Below are 12,386 nucleotides of genomic sequence, written 5' to 3'. Positions count from 1 at the left end.
AATTGATTGGTCAACTTCCATAGGTTGAGGCCTTTGAGGTTTTGGTGCTATTGGTCTTTGTGGTGGAAAAGGTTGATGCGATTGAAAACGCGGTTGAGGATTTGGTCGAAAATTAAATTTGGGGATGGTTTGGTGATTTTGGAATGCATTTTGGTGCATATTATTCAATGGTTTATTGTACTGGTTAAAATTTTGATATGTCAGTTCTGGATAAAAGGGTTGTCTTTGGATAGTATTTGCATTGCGTATTGGAAGGGGTGGTGGTTGACGTTGTCTTTGATTTTGGTGCTTATTTGCGTACTCAGTTCTATAATTTTGATTCTCTAGTTTTAAACAGAGATGCAAGGCTTGCGGGAGATCCGCGGGTTCCCGAATGCCAAGGAGTCTTGGTAAATCACCATTTAATCCTCGTACAAAGGTATCTAGGGCTTTGTCTCTGTACGTTTGTGTTAAAAGTCTCAAGGATTCTTGACTCATATCCATACATCCTATTTTATTAATTATTAAAGATAATTGAGTATAGACTTCTTGATAAAATACTTGGATGGTATTTCTACCTTGTATCAAAGAAGTCATCTGGTATTCTAGTGTTCCTAGATCCCGTTTATCTGCATAGTGCATTGATAGACACTTTACAATGCAGTTCCAATTTAAAGGAGTATTGTAAGATTCTAAAGCGATGTCAGCGTTGCCTGTTATTTTGTTACGGATAACGCTTAGAATTCCGTAATACTTAGGAGTGCCTTTGCATGAATCGTAAATTTGTAAAACACGGTCAACACTTTTCTTCCAGGAATTAAATTCCATGGGATTACCGGAAAAATCTCTAAGACTTCTGACGATATCCGGTATTTTGTCTGGATCACTTAGGTTATTCCTATATCTGTCGTCAATGTTTTGGTCTGTCCCGTAGTTAAGGTCATTATTAGGATTTATAATTGCCTGAACTAAATTCCTACATTGTTGCTCACAAATGGCGGCTATTCTATTTTCTAACTCCTCATTAAGTTGTACCGCTGGATTTGGATTGGGGATAGGAGCGTTAAGGACAGGAGGTCTTATGACGTTAGGGTTAGGCATAATTATTTTTTTTTTAAAACGAAGTTTGGGAACAATTTTTACAGAGTACGAAATAAGATTTCTCTTTGTTAATATGATAATAATAGAAATTATAATTAGAATATGACTTACATAAGTAAAATGTTACTTGAACTCATCATCTTGTTATTTGGAAATTTAACTACCTTGTTGTTGCAGCTTCTTGTTATTTGAAAATGTAACTTCGTTGTTGTTGCAGCTTCTTGTTATTTGGAAAAGTAACTTCGTTGTAGTTGCAGCTTTGGATGTCTTCTTGTTATTTTTAAGTCTTTCTCCTTCTTCAGTAATTGTTCTTGAATTAAGATTGTCTTTTTTTTATTAATTCACCTTATTATAATTAATTCTTTTTACTTTTTAATAATTTTTCTTTAATTAGTATTTTGTTTTGTTTCTTTTAAATTAATTCGCTTTACTTCTAATTTTCTTTAGTTAGTTTTTTGTTTTTATTTTCATTTTAATTCAAACTTATAACACTACCGTTCCGATCACGTGAATGTTGTCCTTTTCGCGTTCCTACTGAGGATTCACAATGACACTTTAGACTGAACGGTTGCCTGCGGACGGACACTTACAGGCGTAGGGTTCATTCGGTAACTGTTATTAGTACCGGTTGCTCGGGCGCCAGTTAATAAAACTTTTTGTTTAAGTGAATAAACTTTTTGTTTATTTTATTTTTTCTTTTAATTTTTATTTTATTTTTTATTTATAATATTTGTTCGGAGAGAACTATGTTCTCTATAGTCCTATTTTTATTTATTTCTTAATTATAATATTTGTTCGGAGAGAACTATGTTCTCTATGGTCCGGTTTTATTTATTTCTTAATTATAATATTTGTTCGGAGAGAACTATGTTCTCTATAGTCCGGTTTTAATCAAGAACTGTTGGCTACTGCTGCTGCTTAACTAAATTATTTTATTATTTATGCTTTTGCGACACATTAATCAGAACACTTGCAATGCCTAATTTTGCAGACGTTGCGTCAGCAAAAAATAGCTGCGCATGTTAATAGCGGAAACATATCGAGTGTCGAAATAATAAAGTAACAAGAGCGTGTAAGAGTTCATTGACTATTGGAGTCAAAACTGCAGACATAGCAGATTAATTTGGAATGAAAGTATTATTTTAATATTATTGTTATTAACTTATATATATATATATAATATATATATAAAGGTGTTTCAGTAATAGTCATGTAATTGTTTTCGCTGTTTGAAATTTTTTACATATTTTAACATAATTTCTTATATCTTTAATCATATTTTCTAATTTTCATCAGGGTGCGCGTTATTCCCGAATGGCCGCATTCAGTTGGATCATCATGGTACTTTGTCAGGATTTTATTTATATTGGACTTATTGTTCCTGTCTATTAATATCACGTTTTGTAGTAGCGCTACTTTTACATTTTAAAGTCATTTGTTGTTCTATCATATAACTTTTTCTGTTTTGTTTTATAATTTTCTATCATTAATTTTGCGCGTTTGTACGCTGTTTGCAATCTATATTTAATTCACTTTGCATAGTCATCTAAATTATACAAAGCATCTACATTATCTATGTTTTCTAAATTTATTAATGGTGTAGGGATTTTTCCATATACTAGTTCAAAAGGACAGTATTGGTGTACTGTTGTTGGTGTTGTATTGTAACAATATTGGAAATATTTCAACCAAACATTCCAATCATTAATTTCTACAGATATGTATGAACGTACATACTCGTTTAATGTTCAATGGCTGCGCTCTACTGTTCTCAGGGTTTGGTGGTGATGAGCGGTTGATGTCAACTTATCAATTTTAAGGCATTTACAAATATCTGTCATTAAAGCATTATGGCATATTCCTTACCATTTTCAGTTCTTGGTAAGGGTCCTGTAGTATCAATGAAAACAATATCAAAAGCGCCTGAAGGTGTTTCAGTAATAGTCATTGGGGTTTTTGTATATGTAATTGTTTTCGCTGTTTGACATTTTTTACATAATTTCTTATATCTTTAGTCATTTGTGGCCAGTAATAATATTTTCTTATTTTCATCAGCGTACGCGTAATTCCCGAATGGCCGCCTTCAATTGGCGCTAATGTAGTAGCGCTACTTTTACATTTTTCAGTATTTTATTGCCCATTTCTTTAAACTTATTTAACAAGACAGTTTCGAAAATCTGCTCGTTTCGTGACATTCTTAATCGTGTAGTTCCACATAAACCGGCTTCTGATTTAAGCCTTTGGAAAAACTGACATAAGTCGAGATTTCCATTGGAGTACATGTCACTCACTATAAATATGGATATAACCTTCTTTCCATGTTTTAGCAAACATTTTTTGGAATTTAGTTTTATTTCCACGTATTTACGCGCGTCATTATTATTATGACTTCATACACATTGGGCTTATTATCGTTATACTGTCCATTAATTTCTTTCGTATTACCTGCGCAGGTATTTTCCTGACTTTTAGACGATCTTCTCATTATCTTCATGATATTACTTGTCATGTCCTTAAGTTCATCTACTGTAATACGGGATAGTGCGTCTGCTACTCTATTGTCCCTCCCCTTGAGGTATTCCACTATAAAATCATATTCGTCCAAATCTAATCTAATCCGTGTTAGTTTGGATTCGCCACATGTATATTTGCTGGCGTCTGTAGTTATACAAAATTCTTTTTTGAAATCTGGATGTTGTAACAGAGTTGGTTTCTCAAATACTCAAACGCCCTATTACATTCCAGTGTCCATTCAAACGAAACATTCTTTTTACTTAACGTAGTTAAATGACGGGAGTATTCTGAAAAATTTTCAATGAAACATCTGTAGTAGTTACAAAATTCTACAAACCGTTTAACACTATCAGCATCTGTGGGCGTTGGGTATCTTTAAATAAGGTCATATTTACTTTCATCAGGAAGTATACCTTTATCAGTACATTTATGACCCAAAAACGCAACTTCATGCATAAAAAATTAAAACTTTTCTGGGTTTAGTTTCAAGCTGTAACGTCTGCATTACTGAAAAACATCTCTTAAATTTTTGAACATGTGTGTTTTCAGAGCATTATACTACTATTAAATCGTCCATGTAGAGAAATGCTTGTGATGGTTTAAGTCTTGAAAATGCAAGAGTCATCATACGTTGGAATGAGTTTGGTGTTATTTTCAATCCGTACGGAACAGTGTGGCTTGTTTGTTCGGGATAACGTAGTATTTTGTTATTGCAAAATGGTCAGGCTTTATCTTTTTATTGTTGTTTTTATAAAAACAACGTTTGTTTATTAGTGGAGAACGATGGTAATGTTTACTAGGGGTAAGGCAGGGAATACCTAGGTTTCGAAAAGAGCCACCAATCCACATCAGTTCCCTTGTTTTTGTCTGGGATATTCTCCCCAGAAGTTATTTTAAAAATAACTTCTATGACAAAAAACATTTTTTACCCAAGTGACAAGATCGTAAGCTCAATAGAAGAGGAACCAAAGAATAAAATAAAACTAAAATTCTTTTGGAAAGTCTTCTAAATCTTACAACCGCACTTGTAAACATTTACGTCTTTCTCCACTTGTTATGCTTTCGTTCAACCTGAACGAAGTAGCATAACCATGTAAGTTGGTTTTGTGTTTTACAACAAAAACCCCTTCGTCGACCGTGCCTTGTCTATTAATAGAACAGTGTGGCTTGTTTGTACGGGATACCGTAGTATTTTGTTGTTGCAAAATGGTCAGGCTTTATCCCTTTATTGTTGTTTTTATAAAAACAACGTTTGTTTATTAGTGGAGAACGATGGTAATGTTTACCAGGGGGTAAGGCAGGGAATACCTAGGTTTCGGAAAGAGCCACCAATCCCCATCAGTTCACTTGGTTATTTTAAAAATAACTTCTATGACAAAAAACATTTTTACCCAAGTGACGAGATCGTAAGCTCAATAGAAGAGGAACCAAAGAATTAAATAAAACTAAAATTCTTTTGGAAAGTCTTCTAAATCTTACAACCGCACTTATATACATTTACATCTTTCTCCACTTGTTATGCTTTCGTTCAACCTGGACGAAGTAGCATAACCATGTAAGTTGGTTTTGTCTGTTACAACAAAAACCCCTTCGTCGACCGTGCCTTGTCTATTAATAGAACAGTGTGGCTCCTTTGTTCGGGATACCGTAGTATGGTCAGGCTTTATCCCTTTATTGTTGTTTTTATAAAAACAACGTTTGTTTATTAGTGGAGAACGATGGTAATGTTTACCAGGGGGTAAGGCAGGGAATACCTAGGTTTCGGAAAGAGCCACCAATCCTCATCAGTTCCCTTGTTTTTGTCTGGGATATTTTAAAAATAACTTCTATGACAAAAAACATTTTTTACCCAAGTGACGAGATCGTAAGCTCAATAGAATGTCAAGAAACGAGCAGATTTTCGAAACTGTCTTGTTAATTAAGTTTAAAGAAATGGGCAATAAAATACTGAAAAATGTAAAAGTAGCGCTACTACAAAACGTGATATTAATAGACAGGAACAATAAGTCCAATATAAATAAAATCCTGACAAAGTACCATGATGATCCAACTGAATGCGGCCATTCGGGAATAACGCGCACCCTGATGAAAATTAGAAAATATGATTAAAGATATAAGAAATTATGTTAAAATATGTAAAAAATTTCAAACAGCGAAAACAATTACATGACTATTACTGAAACACCTTTATATATATATATATATATATATATATATATATATATATATATATATATATATATATATATATATATATATAAAGGTGTTTCAGTAATAGTCATGTAATTGTTTTCGCTGTTTGAAATTTTTTACATATTTTAACATAATTTCTTATATCTTTAATCATATTTTCTAATTTTCATCAGGGTGCGCGTTATTCCCGAATGGCCGCATTCAGTTGGATCATCATGGTACTTTGTCAGGATTTTATTTATATTGGACTTATTGTTCCTGTCTATTAATATCACGTTTTGTAGTAGCGCTACTTTTACATTTTTCAGTATTTTATTGCCCATTTCTTTAAACTTAATTAACAAGACAGTTTCGAAAATCTGCTCGTTTCTTGACATTCTATTGAGCTTACGATCTCGTCACTTGGGTAAAAAATGTTTTTTGTCATAGAAGTTATTTTTAAAATATCCCAGACAAAAACAAGGGAACTGATGAGGATTGTGGCTCTTTCCGAAACCTAGGTATTCCCTGCCTTACCCCCTGGTAAACATTACCATCGTTCTCCACTAATAAACAAACGTTGTTTTTATAAAAACAACAATAAAGGGATAAAGCCTGACCATACTACGGTATCCCGAACAAAGGAGCCACACTGTTCTATTAATAGACAAGGCACGGTCGACGAAGGGGTTTTTGTTGTAACAGACAAAACCAACTTACATGGTTATGCTACTTCGTCCAGGTTGAACGAAAGCATAACAAGTGGAGAAAGATGTAAATGTATATAAGTGCGGTTGTAAGATTTAGAAGACTTTCCAAAAGAATTTTAGTTTTATTTAATTCTTTGGTTCCTCTTCTATTGAGCTTACGATCTCGTCACTTGGGTAAAAATGTTTTTTGTCATAGAAGTTATTTTTAAAATAACCAAGTGAACTGATGGGGATTGGTGGCTCTTTCCGAAACCTAGGTATTCCCTGCCTTACCCCCTGGTAAACATTACCATCGTTCTCCACTAATAAACAAACGTTGTTTTTATAAAAACAACAATAAAGGGATAAAGCCTGACCATTTTGCAACAACAAAATACTACGGTATCCCGTACAAACAAGCCACACTGTTCTATTAATAGACAAGGCACGGTCGACGAAGGGGTTTTTGTTGTAAAACACAAAACCAACTTACATGGTTATGCTACTTCGTTCAGGTTGAACGAAAGCATAACAAGTGGAGAAAGACGTAAATGTTTACAAGTGCGGTTGTAAGATTTAGAAGACTTTCCAAAAGAATTTTAGTTTTATTTTATTCTTTGGTTCCTCTTCTATTGAGCTTACGATCTTGTCACTTGGGTAAAAAATGTTTTTTGTCATAGAAGTTATTTTTAAAATAACTTCTGGGGAGAATATCCCAGACAAAAACAAGGGAACTGATGTGGATTGGTGGCTCTTTCCGAAACCTAGGTATTCCCTGCCTTACCCCTAGTAAACATTACCATCGTTCTCCACTAATAAACAAACGTTGTTTTTATAAAAACAACAATAAAAAGATAAAGCCTGACCATTTTGCAATAACAAAATACTACGTTATCCCGAACAAACAAGCCACACTGTTCCGTACGGATTGAAAATAACACCAAACTCATTCCAACGTATGATGACTCTTGCATTTTCAGGACTTAAACCATCACAAGCATTTCTCTACATGGACGATTTAATAGTAGTATAATGCTCTGAAAACACACATGTTCAAAAATTTAAGAGATGTTTTTCAGTAATGCAGACGTTACAGCTTGAAACTAAACCCAGAAAAGTTTTAATTTTTTATGCATGAAGTTGCGTTTTTGGGTCATAAATGTACTGATAAAGGTATACTTCCTGATGAAAGTAAATATGACCTTATTTAAAGATACCCAACGCCCACAGATGCTGATAGTGTTAAACGGTTTGTAGAATTTTGTAACTACTACAGATGTTTCATTGAAAATTTTTCAGAATACTCCCGTCATTTAACTACGTTAAGTAAAAAGAATGTTTCGTTTGAATGGACACTGGAATGTAATAGGGCGTTTGAGTATTTGAGAAACCAACTCTGTTACAACATCCAGATTTCAAAAAAGAATTTTGTATAACTACAGACGCCAGCAAATATACATGTGGCGAATCCAAACTAACACGGATTAGATTAGATTTGGACGAATATGATTTTATAGTGGAATACCTCAAGGGGAGGGACAATAGAGTAGCAGACGCACTATCCCGTATTACAGTAGATGAACTTAAGGACATGACAAGTAATATCATGAAGATAATGAGAAGATCGTCTAAAAGTCAGGAAAATACCTGCGCAGGTAATACGAAAGAAATTAATGGACAGTATAACGATAATAAGCCCAATGTGTATGAAGTCATAATAATAATGACGCGCGTAAATACGTGGAAATAAAACTAAATTCCAAAAAATGTTTGCTAAAACATGGAAAGAAGGTTATATCCATATTTATAGTGAGTGACATGTACTCCAATGGAAATCTCGACTTATGTCAGTTTTTCCAAAGGCTTAAATCAGAAGCCGGTTTATGTGGAACTACACGATTAAGAATGTCACGAAACGAGCAGATTTTCGAAACTGTCTTGTTAAATAAGTTTAAAGAAATGGGCAATAAAATACTGAAAAATGTAAAAGTAGCGCTACTACATTAATAGACAGGAATAATATGTCCAATATAAGTAAAATCCTGACAAAATACCATGATGATCCAATTGAAGGCGGAAATTACGCGTACCCTGATGAAAATAAGAAAATATTATTACTGGCCACAAATGACTAAAGATATAAGAAATTATGTAAAAAATGTCAAACAGCGAAAACAATTACATATACAAAAACCCCAATGACTATTACTGAAACACCTTCAGGCGCTTTTGATATTGTTTTCATTGATACTACAGGACCCTTACCAAGAACTGAAAATGGTAAGGAATATGCCATAATGCTTTAATGACAGATATTTGTAAATGCCTTAAAATTGATAAGTTGACATCAACCGCTCATCACCACCAAACCCTGAGAATAGTAGAGCGCAGCCATTGAACATTAAACGAGTATGTACGTTCATACATATCTGTAGAAATTAATGATTGGAATGTTTGGTTGAAATATTTCCAATATTGTTACAATACAACACCAACAACAGTACACCAATACTGTCCTTTTGAACTAGTATATGGAAAAATCCCTACACCATTAATAAATTTAGAAAACATAGATAATGTAGATGCTTTGTATAATTTAGATGACTATGCAAAGTGAATTAAATATAGATTGCAAACAGCGTACAAACGCGCAAAATTAATGATAGAAAATTATAAAACAAAACAGAAAAAGTTATATGATAGAACAACAAATGACTTTAATATGGAAATAGGAAACTTAGTTTTATTAAGGAATGAAGTAGGATATAAATTGCAGAGTATATATTTAGGATCATATACGGTAACTGACCTAGATGATAGAAATAATAAAAAATTAGGGATAATAAAGGAAAGCAACAACTAGTTCATAAAGATAGATTAAAACCATTCAATAAATAGAATAACAAAACAGAGAACGAGCGATGCAGAATAAATGGAGTATATTATTTCAATCTCAGTCTAAGTAATTTTATAGAAGTTAAAAATGCCGACACAAAATGTAGACTGATTTTGCAAGTTGATACTGGTGCTGACATATCATTATTACAGAATTTATATGGACAATAAGAAAACGTGAATAAAAATTATACAACTATTCTATCAGGTATCGGGAAGGGAGTCATAAAATCTTTAGGATCAATAGACGTTAATCTTAAATTATCTAATTTTATTGTTCCACACAATTTTCATATTGTTCCACAGTGTTTCCCCATTCAATGTGATGGAATACTTGGAATGGACTTTATGAAAAATTATAATTGTTTATTAGATTTTAAAACTGGAAATTATAGTTTTGCTTTAAGACCTCGTAATCTCCACGGTTGTATACGAATGCCATTAATTCACAAAATTAAAGAAAACTCTATTTTACTCCTTGCTAGATCAGAAGTAATAAAACAAACACGTTCAGTAACAAATGAAAAATCAGTACTAGTGCCAAATCATGCAATTCAAACAGGAATATTCATAGCTAGCACAATAGTAGAAAGTGATGTAGCTATTATAAGAATAATAAATACAACTAAAGATGATGTCACATTAAAAAGTAAAAGTATTATATTTGAATCATTAGAAAATTATGATATAGTAACGGAAAGTCAATAAATAGATAAAAGTACTAAAGAAGTTCTAAGTAAAATAAAATTTCCTTTTCTTTTTAAAGAAGGCCTCAGAAATCTCTGTGCTGAATTCAGCGACATTTTCGGTATTGACAGTGAACCTATGACATCAAATAATTTCTACGAACAAAAACTTAGATTGACTAACAAAACACCAATATATATCGGAATTATAGAACACCTGAATCTCATAAGAAAGAAATAGATAAACAAGTCTCAAAATTAATTAAAGATAAAGTTATCTCTTCCGATTATAATAGCCCACTTCTCTTGGTACCCAAGAAATCATTACCAAACTCTTCCGAGAAAAGATGGCGGTTAATAGTAGACTACCGTCAAGTAAATAAAAAGTTGTTAGCAGATAAATTTTCCCTTTCAAGAATAGATTATATTCTTGATCAACTCGGTAGAGCAAAATATTTTCATGCCCTGATCTAATATCTGGATTTCACCAGATTGAGCTAGAAGAAGAATCCCGTAGCATCATTTTCAACCAGCAATGGTTCTTATCGGTATACTCGACTTCCGTACGGATTGAAAATAACACCAAACTCATTCCAACGTATGATGACTCTTGCATTTTCAGGACTTAAACCATCACAAACATTTCTCTACATGGACGATTTAATAGTAGTATAAAGCTCTGAAAACACACATGTAGTAGCGCTTCTACATTAATAGACAGGAATAATAAGTCCAATATAAGTAAAATCCTGACAAAATACCATGATGATCCAATTTAAGGCGGAAATTACGCGTACCCTGATGAAAATAAGAAAATATTATTACTGGCCACAAATGACTAAAGATATAAGAAATTATGTAAAAATATGTAAAAAATGTCAAACAGCGAAAACAATTACATATACAAAAACCCCAATGACTATTACTGAAACACCTTCAGGCGCTTTTGATATTGTTTTCATTGATACTACAGGACCCTTACCAAGAACTGAAAATGGTAAGGAATATGCCATAATATTAATTTGTGATCTAACAAAATACCTTATAGCAATTCCAGTTCGTGATAAGAGTTCAAAAACGGTAGCGAAAGCAATAGACGACAATTTTATGCTGCACTACGGACCTATGATGACATTCATAACGGACCAAGGTACAGAATACAAATATGCTTTAATGACAGATATTTGTAAATACCTTAAAATTGATAAGTTGACATCAACCGCTCATCACCACCAAACCCTGAGAACAGTAGAGCGCAGCCATAGAACATTAAACGAGTATGTACAAATGACTTTAATATAGAAATAGGAAACTTAGTTTTATTAAGGAATGAAGTAGGATATAAATTACAGAGTATATATTTAGGATCATATACGGTAACTGACCTAAATGATAGAAATAATAAAAAAGATTAGGGATAGTAAAGGAAAGCAACAACTAGTTCATAAAGATAGATTAAAACCATTCAATAAATAGAAAAACAAAACACATTTGAGCAAATGTGTTCAAAATATGTTAAAAATATTTAAAAAATGTATTATAAAAAATGAGAACAATGTTTAAAAAATAAATACAAGATACTTAAAATATAAATGTTAACTATAATAAAATATAAAATACGTTAATATGAAGCAAAATAGGAATAAGAAAATCTTTAAAATACAACTGAAATACCACGCATATAAAGAACTATGCTAAAGAATGATAATCCAATTTCATATTGTATTATCTTTTGCTTCCCTTATATATATATATATATATATATATATATATATATATATATATATATATATATATATATATATATATATATATATATATATATATATATATATATAAGGGAAATTCTTCGAGAGTAATAGGCTGTGGACCCTCTGTTATTGTCGTCCTTCTATTCATAGCAGTTTCCTCGGAATGTGTTGCACTGCCCCGGACTGGTCTCGGCAGTGTTTTCAATGAGTTTGGTATATTCGCCGCTTTTGAGGGCAACGGATGAGTATCAAATTATTTTGGTGCAGTGGAGATAGAGCACTTGTCACAGTCACTGTTACATTTTTATTTTTTTCGTGCAGTGCAAATAGAGCACTTGTCGCCATATAATGTTGAGCGATTAAAAATAGATATGTTTGATGGATAAACACGGATTGACTTTCTTTAGATTGACTCAGCTTATTTGTACTTAATTTCTATGTACACATTTTACATTCAATTTAAAATTATGTTTATATGTGTAGCCTGATTTTAATAGTATGAGTGGACGCGTGCCATACGACACCGAGAGGTATTTGGGTAACGGACCACCGACAACATGAATGAAGTCAGTGACTCTTGGATGGGGAATAATATCAAA

This window comes from Musca domestica, unplaced genomic scaffold, assembly GCF_030504385.1.
Source record: "Musca domestica strain aabys unplaced genomic scaffold, Musca_domestica.polishedcontigs.V.1.1 91, whole genome shotgun sequence".
In the NCBI taxonomy this organism is placed as follows: domain Eukaryota; kingdom Metazoa; phylum Arthropoda; class Insecta; order Diptera; family Muscidae; genus Musca; species Musca domestica.
The sequence above is the reverse complement of the archived record's forward strand: the minus strand, read 5'-3'. Positions refer to the sequence as shown.